This window comes from Tyto alba, unplaced genomic scaffold (assembly GCF_018691265.1).
Source record: "Tyto alba isolate M040663 unplaced genomic scaffold, T.alba_DEE_v4.0 Super-Scaffold_1, whole genome shotgun sequence".
Taxonomy (NCBI): Eukaryota; Metazoa; Chordata; class Aves; order Strigiformes; family Tytonidae; genus Tyto; species Tyto alba.
Window position 1 is genome coordinate 40,316,685 of NW_024881261.1, and position 27,737 is coordinate 40,344,421.

Consider the following 27,737-nt stretch of genomic DNA (forward strand, 5'->3'; position numbering starts at 1 on the left):
AATCAGTAATTGTCTCTCTTTTTTTTTTTTTTCGTATTACTTTTCTTTCTACTTGTGTGAAGTGCATTGGTGTTCCATAGCACTTATTTTTAAAGCTTTAGTTTTATAATATAATTTTATCTCAGTTTAAACTTCAGAGACTCTGAATAAGAGCTACAATGCTGTAAAAGTCACAGGTATACACAAGGAACTTCCAACACACAATTTGCTCACTCCATCTGGTTCTTCATCCTTTTCATATGCACAAACCATCCAATTTAGATGGCCCAATTTCCAGTTTCTCCTCATCTCAACAGACTGATGATGAGTTTGGCAAACAAGAGTTGCAGCAAAACCACTCAATCTTCCTAATTATTTGATTTTTACAATATACTTCACCTGGAGAACGTTTAACCAGAGCTGCTTGAAACTGGATGAAGCAGATAAATTACAGGCAATCAGTGATTATAACAGAGTACTTCGCACTTCAGTAATAAAAGCTAGGTTCCCCCTGTCTTCCATTAGAGGTTACCAGGATAGACTGTAACAGCCACCAGAATTCAGCTCTTCAGTAATTACAGTCCGGGAATTAACAGAAATAACATGGTTAAGGTTAACTTGTGGGAGGAGGAAGGGGTAGAAAACCAAGGCACAATTTTCAGCACTGTCTCTTAGTAATACAAGCTAAAAATAAATTGCTGGCTCTGTTGTAGAGAGATCCAGGGTGAAGCCATGGAAAGATGTTACTGTATCTCCTCTGCCACCAAAGCTACCAATCCTTCAATCACCAAAATGAACTAGTAGTTTACTTGTCTACTCTGTTTACTTTGAAGGGCCAGGAGAGATGCCTCTCCATTCGGAAATGCAGAACTTGCCTTCTGACCAGCGAAACCAAAAGGGAGCAAAAAGCAATGCACAGAACAGAGGGGGCCCACAGGCTACTCTCTGTTGATTTGGGGGGTGCCAGGTAAAGAACCAGAATTTCATTCAGCCTCTCCCTTGCCCCCCCAAGAGCCACCGAGGTGCGATGGAAGCCACAAGGTGCTGCAGAAGGAGCTGTCCAACGCAGAAAGCATCATGAACGCTGCAGGAAGGCAGGAACGGTAGCGCGGGGGAACCCAGAAAGCAAAAGCCACACAAACTTTTGACACAGATAAAGAGCAAAGAAAGGGGAACTGTCCTCTCAGCAGCTATAATCCGCAGCTCAAGACTCCTTGTTTTCACCACTCTATATATTCCCCCCTAATACACTGTTACTGTGTATTTAGCAACTATTGACATGCTTTCTAAACACACATCAGGGTACAGGTACAGATATTTCATCACAAAACATTCGTGTCCAGAAGCATTTTAATCTAAACTGGCTCATCCAATGTCATATGAATTGTAGATGTCTGCTACTACGAACCAGTTTTGCCCAAATATACACAGAATAGCACAACACATTCAAAGAAGTTCCCAGGAGAGGGAAAACATCCCATGTGTTTTAAATCTGCCTCTCAAAGCACAAGAGTAGAGAAAAACTGGAAAAAAAAAAAAAAAAAAAAAAAAAGAAAAAACAGAAAGAAAATTTAACATACTCAGTCATATTCAGTATGAATCCAAAAGCTGGATGCTTGCAGGAGGGAAGAACCGAAGAACCAGAAAAGCTTTCTTTTAAGAAAGAATGCAAAATTTTGAGTATCCAGAGGCTTGTAGTGAAAGTGAGCTATTTTCTGCGTTTTCACAGACAAACATGACACTAAGAAATTCAAAGTGATAGGTACAAGACAACAGAGATGAAGGTCAGGCATATCATAAGGTTGTGTTTTCTCAATTTGTTTTTTGTAGCTTTGCAGTCACATAACTCTTCACCTTGTGGAATAAACAGAACTTTCCTTGTTAGGACTTCTAGTCAAGTGGATGAATTTGAATTCACTTGCTCTGGAGGTACAGAAATCAAACTGTCGCAGAAGTATCCTACAATCTGGGTTCCTACTATAGGGGTATATTCTCCACCAAGGTGCAGGAGTCCTGAGGAAGATAAGGAATATCAGGAAAAGGGAAGACAACTCTCCTGATGAGCATTAACTAGTGAGGACAGCAAGGAGATAGGTCGCAAATTTAGAGAAACCACCACCATCACACAACGCTCAGGGACTCCAAGATAATTTAGGCTGTCTGAATGCATTTCCAGTTAAGCAGTTTATGAATATAAACAACCAAACACTGTCACAAACACACCAAATCAAACCCAAAGGCTGCAAGAAAACTAAAACCACTGAAATTAATAAATGTATTTGTTGCCAGGAATCTTTCTCTCCCTCACAACAAGTTACATGTCTATATTAACTGTAAGCAGTGTATTTTGCACTTCAAAGATGTGACAACAACACTATTTTTCAGGTCACAGATTGTTGTTGTGTCTTCACTGGGGTAAACACTCATTAGGCAACTAAGGAGAAATACTCCCCCCCTGCCCCAAGTTCTCAACTGCAACACAAGCAAGCGTACACACGCATAATACCAAGAACCAGACACACACACGCGCACACACACACCCCCCCGTAAAAGAATAATGCCCTCCATTTAGTCTCCCATTTCATCTCCCCCTTACAATGCACCTTCTGTATCTCTCCATTTCGCTATCTTAAGAATCACTGAGAGGTGAGAGAGATTATTCATATGGCATTTTTGACCAGCAAAATTCAAAGAAAACAGCTTTCTCTTGGCAGCAAATGTTTGTGGATGTTAGATGATGGTCTGCATTTGAAGAGCTCTTAACTAAATAATCATAGCTCTAAAACTTTTAATGTTTATGTTAGTTGAGTTTTCCCCATCTGCAAAAAGAAGAGCTTTGGAAACATGAATTCTTCCTCACTTTTTTTGCAAGTATCACTACATGTAATATATCACAACACATTAATTGAAAATCCAATATATAAAGCCACTGATGTTTTGGGGTTTCTAATGAAATGCAAAACACACACTCATATCTGCTCTGTACACTCACAACAAGCCAAGAACAGAAATACAAGGGAGGAACAGATCGTAACCCCTTCCACAAGCAACAATCCATTTCATATGCAAACTGTTGTCCTTCTCAAAGAGATGTGCTTTCGATGAAGAGAAAACAGGATCACTTCCTGGCCAAGATCTCCTACACTGCAATGAGTGTATTATGTACTTGTTCATTTCACTCATCATCGCTGGTTAATTTGTGTATTATCTACAGAAACAGCAAACAAGCCCTCAGAAGCATCTCTCAGGAGTGTGGGTTATACATTTTCTTTTATGAAAATTAATAAAAGTTTGGGCTCCTCTATCTTTCTCTGCTCTTTCCTTTGTGCAGTGAACAAAATCAGACATGATCAAAAACACAACTGTTCCTCTTGTTGCACAGACAAAACATGGTAGATGAGCATGGATTAACCTGAGGTTAACACACATACTTCTGCATTGGTGGTCACTTGATTTTTCAAGGGATGGGATGTTCCTAAAAATAATCCCCGTACATTTTCCTCCCCTCCTGTTTTTCCCTTTTCTCAAAAGTCACCTTAACTGGTAAAGTTCATACAAGCCAGGAGCCTTAAAGCAAGACAGTCTTAAGTTTTTTGGATCAGGGACAACAGATCCACATGACCAAGGACAGCAATGGGATGAGACTTACAGAACAACTTTAACCCGAGACCTGAAGCAGGAAGCATCCACATGGCTGAGAGCTCACAGAAGCAGAACCACCATGGCAAGCAGTAAGTAACATAAGACAAACGCATACTTAGGCAGATACTCTTCACAAGGAAATCGGGACTAGAATTCAAGCAGCAACTCAATTAAAAGAATAAATATTTATAGTAAAATTAAGATACTGGAAAAAAATACTGTAACAGGACAGCTGCTGGGTATGACATAACTACAAAAACAGAAAAAAACAACCAAACAAAAAAACCCCTGAACAACTGTATTGAAAATACAGAAAGATCAATGCTGTAGAAGCAGTGCAACAAGAATCCCGAAGAACAGCCAAGTGAATCTGTGATAAGAAGGAAGCATTACATCCATTTTTACAGGTAGAAGGGATATCCACTTCAAAGGTTCCCCTGATACTAGAGACTTTGGAAATAAAATTATCTGTACCTTCACATAACACTTCCTAAACACCCCTGCCTAAACATGGAACCAACTTAAAACCAGATAAGCAGAAACACATTTTCAGCATTCTTATATTTCATGTTGAAGCTACGAGGTGATATTTGCAACAGTGAGTCATTAAAATTGTGTTAAAAAACAACACAGATGTAAGCTGGAAAAAAAATCAAATGGTATTTTAGTTCTGCCTTTTCTACAGCAGTACCTTCTTTTCACAGGAAAGAAGAGCCAAACAACAAATCCTGGCTGGCACTGCTATACAGTTTGCAGTATGACGATTATTACACTTTAGCCTAGTTGCATGAGATATAAATCAGCAGATCCAACTGATTTTATTTTGCATAAACCTAAAGACAACTACTGCACGGGTATTTTCTTTTCACAATGTGTAAGACCACAAAAACCAACCCACTGATTAAAGTAACAAAGTATTTGAAGATTTTTTTTTTAAAAGGCAAATTATGTTATTTCTTAAAGATACTAATTCGTTTTTTATGAGAATGCTGGAGGGGGAAGGGTGAACCCATACACATGTCCTAGCTATACTCTTCTGGTTTTCAAATTTCATTTACAGCCTCATACATGTCCCAGTTTATCTCGTTAGAGAACAGTATTTCAATGCACATTTTGCATCATAAACCAAAGCAGACATAATTGACACTCCATTTCCAAATCAGTGGCAAGTATTTGGTGAAGAAAACAGAGAAATCTTAAGTTGCAGAGCTAACCCAGGAGAGTAACAAATATTATAAGAAAACAAAAGGCATAAACCAACTTGTCTGAAGCCCTAGTGACTGAACCTGTGTTGCTGCAGACATGCTAGCACTGAAGGAGACAGCTCAGGAAATTCTAGCACAGCTATGAACACACAGGCCACACCCCAGCTCTAAGGAACAGTTCAGTGCATCCAAACTAAGAAGCAAATCCCAACAGCAAAGTGTGTCACATCACAGATAATGAAGACGCTAGCAAATCATCCCCTTCTTGTCACCAGAAGTACCATGTGAACAGCCATCACCCCACGCTTTCCTGCTACTGCTGTTGATTAACTCATCTTTCCCCAAATTACATTGGGCTAGAAAAAGCAGCCTTTAAGTTCCCAAATTTCAACATTTCAGACCAACCTGCACAGCCTACAGACTCTTGCCTGCAAAAATTGCACCTGAAAGCAGCATCTGTAAGGCTCTAAGCATCTTGGCTTCAGTGACATTTGATAGAAGAGCAGTAGTATGAAATCTCAACCTACTTACAGGAAGAATATGAGGCACAGTAGAGTCTGAGGCATGCCCAAGGAATACTGGGTATTTAAAAGTACCACAATTTCCAGGCTGTTCACCCCACAGCACTGCTCACCCACCACATGATTCTCCATGTGCAGGAAGCAGAAGTGACACTCATTACAGCTGTGTGCTCTTCCTTTGGCCCCTTTGGAATAGTAGTTATCTGGGCTGCCAACAAAGAAGTCTAACGACCAAGACCCAACAGTGTCTTTTCCATGAAAGAGAGAAAAATAAAACCAATCCTGAGCTGAGCAGCTCTCCACCTTCATCATTCTGCCTTGCTTGCCCAAAGTTGATGTGATGAGACCTAAGCTCTTGCTTTCCCACTCTTGTCTCAGCACAGGTCTGGGCCAGCCACCTCTCAACTCTTCTGCAGCTGCAGTGCCCCACAGTTCCAAAGCCACTGCCTAGAGGCAATGGAGCAATTAAAAGTCGGGGAAACACACATACATCTGGGGAAATATTAGGCAATGAGAAAGGTCACTGAAGGAAACACAAGAGCCAGGTGCTCACATCTGTTGAGGCAATGATCAGCACAGCAGCTCTTCAGCTCCAGGTGCCTCCTTACCTCTACAAAAAGGCAGCACTTGAGTTCCACTGAGTTCTGCAGCCACAAATTGCACCTCTGACTTGTCTCCAGAATGGGATTAAAGACAACCTTTTGAGGTCACCTAAGGATATGTTATTATTAATATCCCTCAACCCAGCTACTGCACTTCAGTAAGCTATTAAAAAAACATGCTCAGAAGGAAAGGAGCATCAAGTGTTTGGGTTTTGTATCTTTAAAAAAAGTATACAAATAAGCTAACATGGTGAAGACTCCAACAACTTGAAGCCAAGGCTTAAATACATCAAGCTGCCCATCTACTGACTTTGACAATATTGATGCTATCGCACAAATATCAAGTAAAAGGCAAATGAATAAAAATGCAAGGGAACTGGAAGACAATACCTTAAAATACAATCTAAAAGAACAGAACAAAAAAGTCAGTTCAATAAATTCCATGTCCTTCTGAAGACTAATAAAGTTTGTCTAGAACAAAGCAATAATTTCTGCATGAGAAATGGAAAGCGTAAACAAAGTTGTTGTTTGGAGAAATAAGGGTGAACATACATACACTTAAACCCACAAGAACAAAATAAAGCTCTGTTCACAATAAGAATAATAATTCTGAATTAATTTATTGTATTTTTTTTTAATATGCATGGCAGCTTTAGGCTAACAGTTATGAAATCTGAAGATAAAACCATATATATCAACTACTCAAGACTATGTATTGTGAGTTCGCCTAGAACACAGACTAAACCTTTGGCAAACGATGATAAACCAGCAGATGGTACAGTGTAAAAGTAGCCAGCTATTTTTTCACTTTCAAAGCAAAGTAGTCATGCAGAAACCCAGCCCAACTTCAGCTGCCCACCACCTTCCCAGACAAGGTACTCTCAGGGCTCTCAGACTAAGCTGCAAGCAGACACTGTCATCACCCACTCTGCTTACAGGCACAGCCCCGGGCTTCTGCCACAGCACTGTGGCAAGGTTATAAACATACATATGCAGAGGTTATACTAAACAGATTGCACTTCCTTCTGAACGTTACACAGTATTTTAGACAATGTATATACAGATTTTCTGCTATTCTCTTGTCATCTCTTGCTAGTCATATTGACAGTTGCAGGTTTGAAAACTACTTCCAGGAAACATTTTCATGTGAGTTCACATGTATTTTATCTCAGACTCACCTAATCACTTACACAAATTCTTCCATCTCCTTTAGTAAACCCATGTTTCCAACAGTCACCTATGGTGCTCTTTGAGAAAACTTCAGAACTAAACAAAGGAATTACACTGCCGTACTTTTGGGTAATTTATACACGTGCAGGTTACACAGAGATGCATGTGCTACTATTTCATTTCTGAAGAGTCTGGCACTTCTAAAGCTTGAATTACATTCAGCTAGCACTATAACAGATACAAAAATTAAAAGCCCTAAGAAGATTTTAATACAGAAATGTGTAAGTTACACTTCATATTGGTATCAGGTCTAGTTAAGAAGACAAAGAACTAACTACGAGTCAGTGCCTCCCCCGCTTCAGCAGGGCAGGACAAAATATAAAGAAAACGAGTGAGAAAACTCAGGAATTGAGATGAAGGTGTTTTATCAGGTGAAAGATAGAGAGAGAAGAAAACAAACCGAACCCCACCGAGTGAAGCATGGCAGCTTGCCAACCACCACCCCACAGACAGAGGCCGTCCCAACAGCCACCTGGGCAGCACCTCCTTCCCGCCCTTTTTCACGGCTGAGCGTGACCTCCCACGGAAGGGGACGCGTGACCTCATACGGAACAGAAGGTGCCACTGGCCAGCTGCCCTGCCCACCTCCCACCCTTACACGCAAAAGGCTTAAACGCTGGCTATTGGCAGGTGCCTGTGAGGAACTGTAGGCCATAAGAAGCACCCAAACAGAAGATGGCCATTTTAAGGGCACCTCTTTCGCACCACTCCTCCTTACCCGCATCAGGCTCTATGTCACTTGTTCAAAACAGCAAAGATAGCTTCAAGGCTTAAGAAAAACAGGATGGAGGTACTGTCAGCTGAAGTGTATCTTCTTGCATGTTACACCCACTATCTTGGTGTTCTCATCATGTTCAATTTAAGTTCAATATAAGTTCAGTTGAAGTTGCTCTTCCTTTTCAAGGAACTGAAGTAACCAAGTTGCTGAAGCCTTTACTCCTGAAAAAAAACCCTCTGAAAGAAGATACTTCTACATCCGACAACGCTGTGAGGTCAAAGAAGGTTATACACATATAATTGGACTAGTGGCAACACGACCAACACCTGGCCCTGTGTGTACACTCCTACAAGCTTGTGTGCTTAATATACATCTGTGTGTGCACGTATAAAATGTGTGTACACAGAGAAAATAGTCACTGCAGTCAGCAAGGTCTTTGCTGGTGATTCAACTTGTAATGGAATGAGACCCTAATGATCTCCGGACTTGGCAAATATGTAAAATACAAGTAGAAATGCCCATAACACCTGCATACACACTGATGTTTTCAGCAAGGCCAGTCTCCACAGTACCCACCTATACAGAGGTGAAGCCTGAGGACCAGAGGCTTATCCAGCCCCTGCCACAATCCAGGGAAAGGAAAGTTCCACCAATCCCAAATACCCAAGTTCCAGCTATTATCATCCTATAAGAACCATCAAAGCTTCATCTTTCTCCATCAAATATGGGGAAAAAACAATAAACTAAATATCGGCTAAGTCTGGAGAAAATACTTTTCACAGGATGCAGTGATTTGGCTTGGAGCCAATTTTTTTATTAATTAAAAACTGTAAGCAGAAAAATCAGTCGTCAGAGATCCACTTTAATATATCTCTTAATTTTTCTACATTATTTGTACAAGCGCTCCATAAAGAAACATCCCCATGCTTGCTCCAATACCCAAATTTTACAATAGCTACATGAGATAGGCACATCAAGAACTAAAGAAAAGGTATCGTTTAATTGCTCCTACAGTTCTCCAATTTAAACACAAAAAAAAAAAAATCAAAAACATACGACGATTGCTTGCAATTCAAATTTTAAAAAAAGTTTGAAAACAATCCCATTTTGCTCATTAAAAGTTGATCCATACCACTCTGAAGTCTGTGCTATACTATTTCAAGTTGGGAGCAGAAAGACTGAAAAAAGTTTGCTGTTTCCTTTTTTTTTTTTAACAGTTTCTCAAGCAACATTTATAAATTCTAAATGCAAATTAAAGTAGGCTGTTACATCATCTTTACATTTGTATTCAAAAATCTGACTACTAAATGCTAGAATAACAAATAATACAGCAGATCTTAAAAGCTTTCTAAAGAAAATAAATAATTCATATCTACATTGCAAGTAGTCTGTAGCCAGAAATCCTAGTCTTCTCTAAAAAAAAAAAAAAAACCAAAAAAAAAAAAAAAACCAAAAAAAAAAAACAAAAAAACAAAACAAAACAAAAAAAAAAAAAAAAAAAACAAAAAAACAAACAAATGACTAATTCCAACTCAGGTAAACATAGCAGTGTTTAAAACTTCACTTAAAAAAAACCCATATATATAAATTCTCCATGCCCCAATTTTCTCACACACAAAATTAAAAGCCAGAATCCCTTTTTAAAGGCTACCACTTCTTTCTTGTCTCTTGCCCATTACAGCCACTAGCAAACCCCACACTTCACCAGAAACCAAGCCTTCAAGAGTTTTAAAAAAACCCCTCACATTTCCTCATAGCAGCAGGAATCCAGGTTTCCCAGTTTCTGACTCTGGCTTTAAGAAGCTTTCTTGCAATGTTAAACAGTCAGAGTTTATTCTCCCTTCTTCAGTGCCAAATATCAATGCCCCATCAAGCCTTACAGACCACACGAGGCAGTTTGGGCTTGTTGGTTTGTTTTTTTTGTTTTTTTTTTTTTTTTTGGTGGGGGCAGGGGAAGAGGAGGAGAGTGTAGCTGCCACAGAGACATATCATTCCCCCACTTCGGGTATTTAGACCCCACTCCGTGGCAAGCGCTGGTATCTGCTCAGTGGCTCAGCAGGTTCATCTCTGGGGGATGCAAATCCACACTTCAGGTTTGTTTGTTGTAGTCACTGCTCAGTCCCGTCCTAACCGCAGTTTGGGATTCAGTAATACAATTGCCCCAAAGTGATTACAGAATTTCTGCACACATTCCAATGGCTCTAGGTTTCACGTGGCCAAGAAGCAACTATGTTTGTAGTATGAAATACAGAAATTAATTTTTTATAAGCTATGTGAGTTTAAAAAAAAAAAAAAAATTAAAACCTGCAGGAACTGATCAAGAAAGTTTGATTGGGAACCAGAAGAATCAACTATCAGCAGACAAAAAACCAAACAAATTGTCCAAAAAATGGAGGGATGTCTGTGAAACACAGAACTTGAATGCTGCTTCAGCAGTATTAGAAGACATGGAGGGCAACTTTATCTTTAAATTCACCCTCTGTCTTGCCCCGCAGTCTTTTAAAGCATCTTGTTGGTTTTATATCGAGGAGACAAGATAACTGCTATGACAAATAGCAACATTTAAATTTTCAAGATTAATTCACTCATAAGCATATCACCTGTCTGCCACTTCACTCCCACATGAAGTCAGAGACCTTAAACTGCCTGAGTTGAAGTGAAGCTTCGTTATACGTTTGTACAGACCTCCTGTTTCCCTCTCAAACACTCTGTGGCAAAAGGCTGAGGGAACAATTTTCACCTTTTCCCTCAACCACATTTACTATATAAAAAAACCCAAGTATTGCCTGTTTGGCTCTGTTGTGTTATTTGTCGCCTAATCCATGCTGGATAACATTGCCATAGTTCAAGAGGTTAATTGTTCTGCAAGTAAAGCCCATACATTTATTCCAGTGGAAAACATGCACAAAGCAATTTTACCTGGATTTCCCAAGAATGCCTACACAATATCCATGCAGCAGTTTCTGATTTTCTTAGATAACTGCTGCTGAGGTTTTCATGAGAATCAGGCCCATTTTCTGGGAGTTCTGGAACTTTTAGACCTTCATGAAAATGCTGATATTGGCATTATTGGTGTTTCTGAGTAGCGACATATTAAAAATGCTTAGAAGCAGCTGGTGGACCTTAAGAGCTCAGACACCAGACAAGAGCACCAAAAGAGTCCTTATGAGATCCCCTGGGGAAATTTGGGTTTTATTTTGAATTTGTCAGTGCATGACTTAGAATTGTTGAGTTTTTAGAGGTTAAAAATTCTGCCAAAAATGCAAGAATGGAAAGCAGGATTTCCAGACTGTAAATGCCAAAACTGTAAATCTTGAAACCCTGTAATTTGTTTCTTCCTAACCTCTGAGAATTAATGGGATTATTAAATGCAATATATCAAGAATGAGGAAAGTTTAAGCCTTGATTAATTTATGGAACAACTGATTAAGCAGTATTGCCCATCTCACTCTATAGACTAAAACTGCCTGTGCAGTCTTACTAATAAGAGTCGTAAATTGAGGTTGCTGCCATTCACAAAGCATAGCTAGGTTTTAAAACATGTTTTCCACATCAGTGCCTAAAACGAAGACAGTGGCAGCCTGTTAAATGACTGTAGTTTAAAAAAAAAAACAAAACAAAACAAAACAAAAAAAAAACACAAAACAAAACTTCAAAATGGGAAAGTTTTAAACACTTATGATTAACGTAGAATACTTGTAAAGAATCCAAAGCTAAATGCAGCTGTATCCCCACCTACCGGGCAATGATCAACAGGGGCTTGGGGCTGGGTCAGTCAAGGAAAAAATGAAGGTGGTATTTGGTAATGAAGACTCTGACAGTCTCTAAAATGATGAATTACAATGTGCAGTTTGTATCAGCATCAGCCAGTCATGATACAGGAATGCAGTCAAAAAAACCCTGATATTTTGAAAAGGCAAAATCAGGAGTGAAATTAATGGCACTACAATGGTTTGGCTCACCCACAGCTGCAAAGCACTTTGCAGCAACGACACCAGTCATCCAACTGGCAACAGCTGAGCAGCACCTGAAGCTCAGCACTGCACCATCAGACTGCATCTAATAAATACACCTGGTGAAGCGTCAAGTCCTGCCTATCTTCAGGAACTGCCCCATGCCTTTGCAAATTTGTTTTCACACAGAATATACAGAATTACAAACCAATATAGCCCCAGGCAAGGAAAATAGTGAGTGGCCTCTCGGTGGCATCCCCAGGTCACTGCAGCTGGTGTCACTCTCAGCAGCGGGAAATGGCTGAGATAGGAGGGGAGCTAATCTCCCTTACCCAGTTTTTCAAGTCTTGTACTCATGACAGACTAATGAAAGGGATCCTGTGGAAAGAGAATTCGAGAATTTACAAACCACCAACTGCAAACACTCCAGGGAACATGAAGGCATCCCTCACAATATGTTCATCCCTCATGAAAAGAGATCTTTGAACATCCAGTCCAAAATTAGTATGTACTTAACTGCTCAGTGGTCTCAGAAACCCCAAAATAAACACATGCTTGCAAGCCCCTAGATCTTCAACAAAAATTACTGACAAAACAGGATTTAGTTTCATATGTGGCATCAGCACCTGATCAAACAAAGCCCAATAAAAGCCAAAACACCCCAAAACAAAAGCCCAAACCAGTAACAAAACAAAGAAATGTTCCATTTGTTACCAATAGATTGGGTAAGAGACCCCAAAGATGTGCAAGCACTCTCACTTCGAAAAGAAAACACTGTAGCAACAGCAAGCATTGATGGGGTTTGTTTGTTTATTTATTTATTTATCCTCTTTTTAAATGCAAACCCCACTGTCTGAGAAATAAGCAAGGAGAAGTGAGCTTGCTTTTGTGACCTGAGTGTGCAGAGCTGGGGGGAATGCTGGCTTCTTGCAGTAGTATTTGAATACTAATCAGAATTAGGGGGAAGAGGAGTACCCAGTGGGAGGATTCACAACTGCAGGCACCGTATGTGATTAGCAACTGTGATACAGCGCACTTACAGCAGCACTCATTTTTGGATGTAAAAACAAAAATTAAAAAAAAAAAAAAGTGTCAAATATAAAAATGGAATTAAAGTAACCAAAGGAAGGAGCCTCTGTGCTGGAATTTGAATTTTACGTTACTATGAATGTAGCCAACTCACATGTAGAAACCCAGAGGTATGACTGTCACTAACCGACCACCGAGAGCAGATTTTAGAGGCACAATGGGGAACACAGGTGGATGGTATAGGAGATCTGTAGTGCTTAATTGGAAGTGCAATTTGCACTCAGAGCAAGCCATGAAAAATAGCTTTTCTATAAATAGGAGTCTACTGTATATTGCATGAACTGCACAGAGCACTGAAATCCTGAAAGGAAGCAATAGCTGTTGTTTGAGCTTCAAACCACCTCAGAAATAGAACTTGGGCTGTGCAGAGCAAAGGAAAGAGAGGGGAAAGCAAGATAAAAGGGTAGGTAGCATCAGTGTTGCTGTCCTTGCTGCACCCTTCTCATCTTGGGGGAGAGGGTGGAGAGAGGCAGATTAAGTTCACCAAAATAATTTTCATGCAAAAGCAGAAACCACATGGAACAGGGAATGATAAAAGAGAGCATTAAAGAACAGAAGCATTTCCAAATGAGCTTCTCACAGATTGCTGAATAAACCTAACAGGTATATAACAAGGATTTAACAATCTACTTCTTCCCCTCTAAGTCACAAAGCCACTTGGCAACATCTGTATACAAGATTTACTCAGTAACTTCATGTATATACAGAACACAGTGCTTTCAACAACACATATTGCCTTAAAAATATATATCAAATTTTCTCAGAAGCTGCAGAGCATGAAATTGCAATGGGACTATCTGAAAGCAGGACGTGAGGCAAAAGAACACCTCATTTTTCTAGGCAGGAAAACAAAACTATTTGAAAGAAATCATCAAGCTGTAAACCAAAATGACTTCTGATCTAATTTAAAGGATTACCTAAAAATCTCTGATTGTAATTAGATAAATGGCATACTCAGATTGATTAAGCTTGTCATTTACAGCTGGAGTACACATTCCCCTTGTCTATAAAAAGAGATAAATAAGAATGCTCAACTGGGACATTCTTCCATTGAGAAGCACCAGTTAGTGGAAGCTAAGCAGCCTACGGGAGGTGCGTTTTGAACAACAGACACCATTGAAGTATTTTAAATTGGCCTGAAAAGGTGTGTTTGCAAAGCACTGATTTGTCTTCATCACACTTAAAAAAACTTCTTCCAACCCCCATTTCTACCCAGCACTGTTTTCCCACCCCACATGTACAGGCAGGCTGAAAGCATGACTTGCCACTACAGGTTATTGCTTCAAGAAGATATTGCCATGCTGCATCTCCTTCATCAGCATGTCTTGCTAATTTTAGTAAGGAGCAAGCAAGCAACTGCGGGAACAACAACAAATGAAGACCATCCACTTAGCTGTCACCTTGACTGATTCCAGTTTCCACTCAACTCTTAAAACCTCAAACGTTCTTATCATCCCCAGGCACTACCTCAGAAATACAAACGCCAGCTCCTCCCCTGGGCCACCTGCCAAAGCATTCCCATCCTCAGCTGCTTTGGAGAAGAAAAGAAGCGAAGGAAGAAAGAAGTAGGCACATCAGTGCCAGCCATGGATGGCATTGTATGTACATGTTCTACTAAAGCCATCATAAGAATATGCATTATTTCCATTAAAATTCTGAAAATAACAACAACAAAAGAACATACACACTGATACAGGGCCTAGATAGGAACAGGGGATGTAAGGGTTAATGTGGGAATAGCAAGAAGGGGATGAGGAGGGAAATAGTCGAGATAAGAGTTTGCCTAGCTTGTACAAGGTGTTTGTGTTGATGGACCACTATCTCTTGTTTAAGTAAAAAGCCTCCTCCACCCCTGAGTAAGGAAGATTACCCCACAACGGCACAAACCTGCTCTGCGGGTCCAGGGGGGTGACAGAGACTGCGCAGGAATTCGGGGTGAAAAGTTCAGCACTGAGGAAGAGGAGATACTTCCTCCCACGACCACCGCTCAGTCCTTCACGACCCCTGCCCAGGACCAAAGGAACTCACTGTGCAGACTCAACTGGGAGGAGACCATGGAAATGCTAATTTTAATACGAAGCGGGGATAGGTGATGCATATGTATAGGCGTATTGCGAAATATTATGAATATGTAATCATTTGCTCTATAAATCTAAGGCAATGGTGCCACATGGGAGCACATATTTGGAGGCGTGATCCCCTGTGTGCCCAGCGCTGAATAAACATACCTACTTTACAATCTATCAGATTGTGGAGTCTGTTTTCCACACGTCAACACAAAAAACCAAGACTTTCGGTCTGGACAGTTTATGGACTTAGTGCCACTACCATCCCCCATAAATATCCATGCATGTAACTCCAGGCCATTTCTTTAACAACCAGGGAAAGTTCTCTGATGAAACCACCACACAAACATTGCAGATGTGTACAAAACATTACCCTTCCAGCTGAAAGTTCATACACACAACTCCCATGCTGGAAACAAGCAAGGAGGCATTCCCATTCCTATGAAGGATGAAGTATTTAGTTGCATTTCAAAAACCTTACGAATCCAAAAAGAAAAATTAATAACGTATCAAAAATGCAGAGATGGAAGAGAAAGAATCTTATCGTGAGTCACACTAGCACAAAACAGAGTTTGGATGAGACAAGACAGGATGCTGGGACACAAAAGCCATTAACATATACGTAATGCCATAAAGCCTGAGAAGACATGTGCTTTCAAAGTGCAGGACTGCTATTTCTATTGAAAGGCCAGAGGCTCTCTAAAACTTTAGGATCAGCAACCTGTAGTTACTCGCTTCGTAGCGAATTTTTAATTTATTGACATTGAAAACAATTGCACAGGACTCCTTAAAAAAGAAGACATATTCAGTCACATCTGGCCAGGAAGAGTGTGATTCTTCAGTTTGCTGTCTGTGTTAGACAAAATGTCAATAGCTGCAATAATAAAAAGTTACGTTGGGAGCAATGCCTTATCTCTTGAGTACAGGAAGTGAAATGATTCAGGGTAGTGTAATAGCTTTGAGAGACTCATGGGGCCAGTCACTTATCCTAGACCTACCCTTTGAACAACAACAGGAACCCTCAACCTCTTCCCCCCTCCCCAAACCCTAAAAAATCCTTAAGCACAATACATGCAGTAACAGGCTTACAAGAGCACTTATCACAGAAGAAACTACATTCTACATTTTGAGGTACATATTATGTCATTTTAAACCAATAATAGTAAAGTGTGCTCATAACTTCTGTTAATGTAAAACATCTGAGCAAAAAAACCTGCATCCCTTCTCTACAATTACTTATGAAATACTATTACTGTCTTCATTATGAGAAAGAAGCTGGGGTTTTGTTCTTAAATTTAGTTGGCCTCTCAAACACTTGCTAAAGCACCACCTTTTCTATATTTATTTTATAAAATATTGATCACTGAATATGAATAATTAACTGTAATCCAGAAATGTATTTCAAGTGCATGGCATGTAAGAAAAACTTGCAATTTTATTGGCTCTTCCTCCCCTCTAAGCTCATAGTTATTCCTATATATCCTCAAACCCTCAGTATCACTACAAATCATTGTGTTGTATTTCAAGGGATTTGTCTATTTAATGATATTTTAGTGTTAGTAATTGAGCAAAAGGGGAAAGACTTTTTAAAGAAATATAAGTAATTGCTCCAGAATCCTCTTCTGGAGAGCAACGGATGTTATTACTTCCTGTAATTCACATTTTGCAAGAGGTACAGTGTTCCTGGAATTTTATAGGACTTATTAGTAGCAACATGCAGAATGCAACCCTCCTCTTTCCAAAACTCCTGAGAGAAAATATGATCAATTTCTTACTTGCAACTGGTAATAAATTCTCCTTCCACCAAACACAAAGCACACTCCAATTCCCAAATTCTTCTCTAGAGAGAGAGTAGTGTAGAGGTCCAAGAACCAGATGAAGAAACTGTTAGAAGGAGTGAGTAAGAGGCAGCGATCGCATGGCACTAACCAGTCAAAAAACCCAGTGGGTATATCACACTTCTCAAGAGAGAGATGGGTACAACAATGAATGTCTTCATGCTTTTTGTAATTCCCTGGAGAAGCTATTCTCTTTTTAAGGCATGAGTGAACCCAAATGTTTTGCGTAGGTTCTTTCTTATTTCAGCCGGGCTGTATATAAAGGAAAATTAATTCATATATCTACAAATAGCATATTTTAAAAAACATTTGCTATTTCTGAAAAAATATATATATATATATATATCTCACATATTTTAACTCCAATACTTAGACATCACTAGAGTACTCAAAGTCAGCTGATTTGGGTCAATAGCACAGATACATTTCAAACCTGTTTGAGAATAACCCCCCCCCTTTTTCAGTTATCCGCAGACAGAAGGAAACACATAAGCATGTATTATACATATTAGACACTAAACATTGAATGAACTTTCCACTTCTTATATTAACATAGTCAACACATTCAAAGAAATTGCATTAAATATACAATATATTGTTCCATAGCATAGCAAGAACTCTCTGGCTTTCCTGGCATTTTCAAAACAGATTATGAAACAAAATCATTCCAATTAAGGGTAATTCCTATCTAGCTTCCAGCAGCCACCCAGAGCCAAACACTGTGCAGCTCTCCTCACAGCATTCTTGTGGAGGAATAAAATGCATTCATCTGGCCCAGCCTGCTTTTGTGTTTATTCACAGGTTTTACTTCTCTTTCTCCCCCTCGTCATCCTCCATATCCTCCTCCTCCTCCTTATCTTTGCATATTCTTCCCATTCCTTTCATACCTATTGCCCCTCCCTTCATGTTCTCAAATCCTTGCACAGCACTCTTCAGGAAAATATGAAGAAAAAAAAATATACCAGATCCTTTTCTCAAATATCAGCTTCTCGACAAAAGAGAATTTGAGGTCATAACTAATAGAAACTAAGAACCTTCTGAAAAGCAAGCACACCAAGTCCATGGAAAATGCGGTATGTATGTCCAGCACTTGCAATGGTGTACAGACCAAACTGATCTTCATCAGTCCACTGTCTCATATCTAATCTGATCAAAAGAATGAAAAACCGCTGGACTGCATTAAAATGTCATATTGCTTAATGAACCTAGTCCAAGATACTGAGGAGCTGATCTGGATTCTGCACAGAACAGTTCCAGAAGCTCTGATTTATGAGACAGACACAGATAAGATTTCTACATTCATACTGCTGGAGGCCCCATCATTTTTTGATACATTAGATTTCAAGGTGCTGTTAATTCCCTCCAGTTATTCAGGGAGAAATGGTGCAGCACTGCAGTAATTCCACCTGGTCTTTCCTCAAAGATGCAATGAATGGGTACACTGATCCCCTAGAGTTTGCTTTTGGAGAGATGGATCTTGCCACCTCTGAGTTCCCTTTGCCATCGTAGAAGAGCACAGTGAGAAATCACAGGCGGAGCTGGCAACATGAAAATGGCAGCTCCCTACATACCTCTGCCATATAGCTAACACAAAAATACCAGCGCATTTCCCTGCTCCTGAAAGAAAATGAGCTCTCTAAAGCACAGTGTAGACAAAACAATGCTGGCAAAATGGGGGGGGGGAGAATGTTTTTAAAGAGCATTTGAAGCCGTGCCATCCCCTCCTCCTGTTGAAAATGCATAGTGTCCTGTTCAGCTAACACGCACAGTATCTCAAACGATCTCACTCTTCACAAAGCCCATGTGAGTAACTAGTGCCACTAATGATAATCTCCTTGCTTCTAGCATCAGGAAGAGGCTTGGGTCATATTCTCACCTCTAGACTGGAAGAATATAACTCTGAAGAAAAACCAAAGGACAGCCCTAAAGGTTCATCTATTACAAGATGCAACTTGCATTTGAACCAAGAGGCCATTGACTCTGGTCTTCCCGTTAGTTGTAACTACTTCCAGTAGGATCTTGGCTCCAATCATTGGAAAAAGTAATGAATCACACTTGAGCTGCAGTACAGATCACTTCCAGATCAGTTATGCAAGCATTAAATGCTAAAGAAATGCAGACAAACCCCCCCCCCCCCATCTAGGGGTCCTGGCTGAAGAAAATATTTTCAGAGAATATCACGCAAAATGAATTCTCTCCTCTTCTACCACTGGAAAGAACAAACCTGTTCCACCTGGTGCAGTGATATTCTGTCTATCGAAGTGCATCTCAATGCTCCAAAAACCATTTATTCAATCCTTAAAAATCAAATGATATACACATATCCCTAGCAGTCCAGTAGTATGAAAACATATTTTGGGAATATTCTGGTAACAGTGACTGTCTTATCACATGGAGTCAAGAGAGCCTACCATGGTTTTGCACGAGCAGTATTGAACGTGCAAGTCTTAACTTGCCAGTTACAACCTAAAGTTCAGAAATTCCTCCTTCTACACAAGCTAATACTTCCAAAAAATGTTACTGGAGTTGGTATTATAGTGCTTTGAAAAAATAGTCACTGTATTTCTCCAGAATAAATACAAAAAACTGTTAGAAAATATACCTTTTTTTCAACTGCTAGCATCTTACAGGTCATACCCTTATAGCCAGCTTTGAATATAAGGGTATCCTGAACAACTCAGAAAGCTGACTCTAAAGTACAGGGTATTGAATAAACTCCTTCCAAATATTAAAATAAAAGGAAGCCTTTCTCAGACAAATAATCCATACGGATTCAGTGATCCAGAATCAGAAAAATGTCACTCGGCCACCCCTCTAAAATAACAGGGAAAGCATTCATTAGCTGGACTTACTATTACCATGATGCAGTTCATTAAGTATGCTGCTTTCTTTGTTCGTACAGGAAACTGTTTATAATTCTGCTGGACGTGCTCAAGCTTCCCTTTCACTAGGGTTGGAAATGAAAGAAACTTCCAGATAATGAAAGCCAAACATCTGGCACATTCAGAAAACACTTGCATCCTAATGATGGTGGGAGAAGTAATATCTCTCATCAGTTCATTTCATAACAATCATGTAGGTTGTGTGGTGAGATAGTAAGTACAGAAACCTTTCTTTACTCCCCATCAGGCACTCATATTTGTCTAATTCCCTGTGCATATCTACTGACACCCCAGATGTTTGCGAACCAAAAACTGCATCAGCACTGCTACTGCTTACAAATTCTGCATTCCCTTGAGTCCGCTGAAGTTAAGTCACATTTTTCAGGGGTTATATGTAAATGTTTGCCCTAAGAAAGAAACCAAGAGGCTGACTTGCGATACAAGAGCCACTTCAAATTGTGCAAAGCAAGATTTAGTCATTTGACTGGGCTATCAATGATGCTCAAGCTTCACACAACCATGCACAAGCCACGGTGGAGCCTCTGGTGCTCCCTGACCCCCAGAAAGCACTTGGGTGCTCTACAAAGCACAGCTGGTACCGCTGTGAAACCTGTTCAAGTGTTGGTACCTGATGTCTGGGAGAGGCCTGACTGTGCCCAGAGCAGGAACAAGGACAGGAGCTACCCCAGGGGATGCTGAGGGCAATCCCAAGGGGATCCCGAAGGCAAGCTGCAGAAAACACTACAAACCCTGTACCCACACAGGGCAGTGCAGGTGCCAGTGAGGTGAAGGCACAGAAGTTCCCTTTCAGCTCTGCTACAACTCACTGTGATCCCACATGAGTATCAAGGAGCTGCTGCACTCAACCCAGAGGGGTAAAGCCAGTCCCCCTCAGCAAGGCTATTAAGACCCAGACCAGGATCTAAAAGAGATGGTCTTGCTGCTGAAGAGGGGTGCAGACGGAGGTTGACAAGATGCCTGGGAAGCAGTGCCCACTAAGACAAGGAGCAATCCCACTTTGAAGAGGGCGACCACCCCTACCAGGGAGAATAGCTCTTTGAACTGCAGGGAGGAGGCCTTGATGGGAAGAACAAGCAGCTCCAAGTGTCCCTCAGTATAAGGAGTACCAGCAGACATTGCTGATACCCGCGCTCACAGCAAACATGGTGCTAGTTTGGATCTGTTGAGAGGTAGCCGTCTATTTTCATGAGCCTTCCAAGAAAAGACTGTGGAGAAAAAGGAATGTGAGGCATTGTCCCATTTTTAGGCTAGCAGAGAAGAAGAAGAGAAACAAGGACAGGAACTGGAGGGGGTTCACCTGACAGCACTGACCTCTGGGGCCTCATTACTGCCTTCTTACATCACCTGGATGTGTGCAGTGCCCGGAAATTGCTACAGCTGCCTCAGCTCCTGTTGCAGGACAAACCAACCCTTTTGAAGGCCTCCAACTCTTCCCATGGCATGGTGCAGAGGCTGTCCCGGGGGAGGATGCAGGCGGAACACAGCGGCTGTGGCAACGATTCAAGGCACAGGCCGGAGAACAAAACATCCATTTGCAGGGAGTCTCACAGACCCCACTGTGCAAATCTCAACCAAGAGTGGTCTCTACAACAGCAAAAACTCCAGCCAGGCAGCATTCCAGTTAATGCAACACTGCTCTGTCTGGCTTTATTGAACAGTGGGTCTAAAAACCACTTGCAAATGAACAGAGCAGTTTCATATAATAGAGAGGACAAAACAGCATTTAACTGGGGCTAAAACTATCTGAACAGAAACCTCTCCGAGGTATACTACATGAAAGTGTTTTGCACTGAGCTAAGTCAATCTGAGTAGGGAAAAAGAAAGAAGTTATACCAAAAGATAAGCAACAGGTCCACACATAGGACAGTTCGTGTTTCATTCTCAGGTCTCTGCTGTTGATCCAAGGCCAAAACATTGCTATGCCTTGGATCAATCAATCATCTTTTCTCTGGAGAGCTCTGTAAGCACTAGCAGCAGCCTTGAGCTATGTCTAGTGTGCAACTCATCAGCTGAAACAAGTGTAGTAATAACGATGGTCTACCACGGCTCATAAATTGCAATGTGGACTCCACTTTCCAGCTGATGCTGGGAAATCTGGGAGATTCTAAGCTATTAAATTTTAAGTTACAGGGCCATAATTTCTTATCCTGCTCCCTAACTTTAAGGAAAGCATTGCCTATGCTGTGTTCAACATTCAAGTAAGTCAGAACCGTCCAGGAACAAAGAACAGGAGTCAAGGTTAACAGAGAAGCACGTCTTCTTTACTTGTTTCCAGGTACGCTTGGGGCAAGCAAGTATACTAGACTTCTGGCTGAATTTCAAGCTGTATGTGTAGCATAAAGGTTCGCTTTCAGAAGCAACACCAAGGCCCACCTTAGCTATTTAGAAAACAAACTGGACAGTGCATGGGATTGAAGGGTTACGACAGCACAAAGTAAACAAGGCTCTAATGGTCGAGCAGAAGCAGACTAGGGCATTCACATCTCGCTTCCACTGGGCACAGCAGGGCACTTTGTATCAAGCTAGCACAAATTTCACCACATCTGAAAAAGAGAGGGCTGTCAACGCGAGCAACCACATCATGCCATCAGCATACCATCTTTCTCATACCCCCCGACACATTAGTTTGCTGTGAAGTATGCTATACAGAGCATCTCACCTGTCAAGGCCTCACAACATTCATCGTTTGGCAAGTTGCAGCTCTTACATTTTGCTCAGGACAAACAAAACTTCTACATCCATCCACAGCTGCCCTGACAAGGATGAATCAATTCAACGTTGCACAGGGTATCTAGTAGCTATACTCCTGGCCCACCTCAGGATGAATCAGCTCCACCACAAGCAACAGCTTGGTGACCACTTCACTGCATATTTGGTTCAAAAGAATGGAAACAGAGAGAGGATTTTGTCTAGCTCATTTCCTACGAGGTTCATGACTTCAGAAGTAGGTCAGGTGTACCATAATTCACCTATTTTTGTGACTGTAGACCAGGAACAGTAAGCTATCCAACATGCTATCTACTCAGCAAGAACAGCCCTGGAGAGTTTTTTAACTGATTTACAAGGAATCTAAGCCAGCATGATGTAGTGAGCCTATTTGCTTAACAGTGATTTCAGAGGTGCAGCACTACACTCCCTGCTCAGGATGCAGCTAAGCATGCAGAAAACTGAACTTGAGACACAGAAGTGGTGGTTAATATAGAGTTATTCCCAATACACAGTATTTCTAAAGCAAATGATCAGTAGGTTGAGCAGGAGTCCCCAAAGCATCAACTGTGCTGGAAAGTCATTACAAAACTGCTAAAGGAAGGATACAGTATGAAAGTACATCACCAAATTAAAATCAAGTGTCGGTTATTTATGAACCAAGGACATAAATTTATGGACCAAGAACAGCTCTATAGCCCATCATCAGCTTCTGACCTATTGTGTCAAACAGCAGCTGTTTTATTTGGCTGTTCCTCGGTCTGTGAGAGCTGTGATTATGACTGTTCTCAAAGTGGGAGTACAGTGACTTCTCCAATTTTTACCGTCTGCTAACTTGTAATCAGAGTCCACTTTCCCAGGACCAGCAGATCCAGCATGCATCTTCACAGCTTAAAACCATGGAAGCACTTTGCAATGACACCAGAAGCGTAGTAAAACCCCTCTGCCTGAAACTTCCCCCCTGCCAAACTCTTCTACCAGAAGACAGAAATCCCATGGCTGGGATTCAGGGAATGTACACAACCTACAGACCAATTTAGCTGATTGCTACTGCTCAGTGAAAGAGAAGGTCTACTCAGTAAAGTGGAACTTACATTAAAACAAACGGGACACCACCGAAAGAAGGACTGGAGCAAAGATATACCGGCTGCTGAAGCACATACCCTGAATACCTGAAGATGGGACAGTAGTACATATGTATATGTACATACACATTACATATGTGTCTGGAGAGCGAGAGGGAGAGAGTGAGCTCGCACTCAATTAGCTACGAGCACAACAGTAGTGCACGTGTAAAGCTGTGTCACCCGGAAGCACTAAAGCAAAGATTTGGACCTTAGAAATACCATCTTCAGTGGACTTCACATCAGGTTCTGAATTATTGCAAAGGACAAGCTTTGGGTTTGAATATGTCTGCTGGCTTTCTAGCATCACCGTGTTGTAGCTGTGAAACAGTATGATGTATACCCAGTTTGTGATCACCCTATGCTGGAGAAAAGAAGGTCTTAAATATCTTCTCTACAGATGGAACAGAAAACAGCACTGGTGACATTTGAAGGAATGCCTTACAAGGAATGCCTCTGCTTTGTCAGGACAAAGCTAACAACTTCTACATCCATTGTGGTCTCTCAATGAAATAACCACTCTGACTATTCAGCTTATTATAACAAAGTGCGGTAGCCATAGTTTATGACAGGGTTGAAAGACTGATGCTGTTACCATGTCTGGCCTAATTTGGGGCAGAGTTCTTCCATTAACTGTAGTTGGTTCTCTTGGGGTGCAAAGAGCAGCTAGTAGAAAATAACTGTCTGCATACAAATGCCAGGAACCTGGGTGACAAGACATTGGTGCAACCAGCTAACTCAATCTTATTATTTCTCCGGACATGAGCAGAGAAGATATTCTCCAAAGGAGACAGAGATATAAAGCCAGAAGAGCACCATATGTTAAACTTCAATACTGGTTTCGATCAAAATTACTCTGGGAAAAGCTGATCCAGTCAAATTGCATTTGACTGCTGTAGTACCGTAAACCTTGAAGCAACACATAGATTGCTCTATTGTTGTTAAGAGAAGTGAGAACTGTATAAAAACTGTGCCACTATTGGAGGATTTAATTTTCCTGATACAAAAAGCAAAGAATACTAATAGCAGTGTCATTTGTATACTCTCATACATGATTGATTCAGTGGATAACCTTTGTATCTATATGAGAGAAGGTTAATTCACACTCGATTTCGAGAGTTCACTCAGAAAATAAACTGGATTTGAATGGTAATAAGCTGATTAAACAACACAGAAGAACAAAAGAAAGCAGATTTTTTAATTAAGAGTTATCAGCATTTGTTTTGACAAAAGAAATTAAGGGAACTAACTAGAAAAATCAACTGAATCGAGGAGCTCAGCTATTTGAATATGAAGACCTAGAAATCTTCATATCCCAGGTATCAGTATTCCAAGGAAGGAAGAACAAGAGAAAGACTTTCAAGAAGAAAGACTTGCCATTTTATTCTGTATGAATGACCTAACAGTTAGCTCTCTCTAGCATTAGAAGGCTCTTAATGAAAACATACAGGTTTTTAAAAAGCCTAAAACCAGACACAACAAAGAGATCGAGAAAAGAAAAAATAGTGAGAATTGGTATAACAGAATCCCACGCAGTTCTCAAAGTCCAAACACAGTATTTTCTAGGTTTTATAGTTTTATAGAGCTTGTTGGATGCTCTAAATAGGGAAGGAACAGGGAAAGAACAACTTGGGTTCCTGTGTGGCAAGAAGGGTATTTTGGGAAGGATAATCTAAGTACTGAAGGAAATTTTTGACCGTAATTTAAGTAAGCTCATTAATGTATTCTATGAGAGGAAAGGGGTGAATGGTGAATGAAAAAAAAAAAAAAAAAAAAGGCATACAAAAGAGGAAATTATAAAGTGAAATAAAAACTCCAGGGGCCATGAAACAGTCAAACCCAGAGTTTTGAAATAAACAGCATACAAAATTGAACATCACTAAGACGTTTCTTTTAACTAGGATACTGCATACAATTAAAGAGTAGAAAATAAATTATTCACGGTTAAAGAAAAAGAGAAGAATTTTCTACAAGCCTGTAAAACTTACTTCAGTGGCACAGAGACCAAGTGTGCTTCCCTTCAAATCTCCTTCTAAAGACATGAAAGCACTGGAAAATGTGAACAAATTTATTATGGGCTTAACAGAAGGTAGCTTGTGACAGACTAACCTAAGAGATTACTTCATCAGATAACACTCTCCAAATTCCGTAGATCTCATTAATCTGGATTTTAGAAGAGTATTCAGCAGTGTCACATGGGAAACTGTTAGTTAAGCTGCAACTAGCAGAGGAATTTAGAGGTAGGTAAGCATCTGGTTCAAGGGGAGACAACATCAGAAGTCCTGAAAACTTAAGTGATTATTAGAGGGTCTTAAAAATCAGTCTTGGAACTGATCTTATTAAACATTTCAACCAATAACTCTGTCAATAGTATTCAGAAGAGGTTGATAGCACATAATACAGCGGGGATACAGATATTGGAAAAGAATACATAGATATTACACAGAAATAACTAGATGATCTGAAGAACTGAAGTAACAGAAACAGGACAAATTCAGGAAGGCACACCTCAAGGTCCTGCACTCAGGGAGTACAAGACATTTCCTGGTATGCTGTGCACTTCCCAGTGAAAACTGCAAAGGAGGAAGACCAGGGAATTTTCTTTAATTACAACATAATTATAAACCATAAATGTGATCCAGGTGCAAAAAGGCAAATGTGATACTTGGTTCCGGGATGGACATATTTCCAACAGGCACAAGAAAGCAATGGTACCCCTGAACAAAAGACTAGTAGTGTATAAAAATGAATGCCACACACCATTTTGATTGCCCTGGTAAAGGATGAATTTCAGATAAAAAAGGTACTCAAAAAAGACAGCAAAGAAACTGGAAAAAAATGACTGGATTTACTCTGGAAATCAGGGGAAGGATCTGAGTGTCAGGAGCTCCAGATTTCCAAGGAAGCACCAGTGACAGAAGAACAAAAAAACCCAGCCATACCCTTGTTTTCAGATGGGGCTCAGTAAGTACTCCTGTGACTGTATGGTATTAAGGCTGCAGTAGGCAAGAACCACAGTTGGAGATACAGATGGTCTTTTCCAATCTGAAGCTCCTAATACACATTTAAAATTATGAACTTCTAGCAAATGGTGCTAAAACTGTCTACAAATGTCAGCGCTAGCACATCTCAGCCCTGAGAGTTCAGTATTAATATTAAACTACACAGATGTCCTTCATAAGTCCACTCTTTGTGAAAATTGGCTTTTTTATTTTCTTTTTTTTAAAGATGGTGCTTGTGGATAATGGACATTCATATGCAAAAAATTAATAACACACACAATTTTAAAAGCAGAAATGAAGTTTCTTTTGTTGAACTGGACATCTCAAACCAAGGCCTGCAGCACACAAGGAATCAATTCTTACTTTATACCTCTAACCCTTGCAACAGTTTAGATGTACAGCAAGTAAAGACCAGAACCCAGCATGGCCACTTAATTTTATTTTTTAATCTTAACATCTTAAATTTCATTCATTTCATGTTATTTGAAAGTATTTGTGAGCAAATGTTTCTTCAGCATAAAAACCTGTCTACTATTCATAAAAAAGATGTTATCATCAGAGTCCCATACACCAGTAAATCAGCAAGCTCATACAAAAAAAAATGAAAAAACAACCAAAAAACCCCAAACAAAATAGAATATATATATATATATATATATATTTTTTTTTTTTTTTTAAGAAAAAAAAAATGCATCTAACAACCCTCTCCACCTTTACAAAGAACATTAAAAACTTTGCACCACAATTTTACAGGCGACTGCCTTTCTGGCAAAGCTATTACACCTGAGCAAATATGACACAAGGTGACAATACAATTATTCCAAACAGTGATTTAGCACAAGTAGAAAACCATAAAGAAGATATCCAGCCCGAAACTTCTTTACAGTCTGCATATTCACTCTCCAAGGGTAAGGTGTGAAGCAGAGCAATGGGGGCTAACTTTCTTGCTTCAGCAGCTCAGTACAGCTGCTGAGAGAGGAGCACTTCATCGTTAAGCGGAGCCGTCCTCTCATTAAATTGCACTCTTATTTCATAGGGTTGTAACTGCAAAGCCATGGGGATTAGGTTCCTGAAACCTGAGTACTAACACCGACAGATAAAATGCATCAAATAACCCCTGGCTAACCATTCTTCAGCCTCCCCAGGAAAAGAAAACCAA

The 27,737-nt window shown here is 40.2% G+C and overlaps 1 protein-coding gene across 13 annotated transcripts in view; it reads right to left on the minus strand.

The window, feature by feature from the left end:
* Positions 1 to 27,737, minus strand: part of PCDH15 (protocadherin related 15) — an 862,106-nt gene that overhangs the window by 421,923 nt on the left and 412,446 nt on the right. The window lies entirely within an intron of this gene.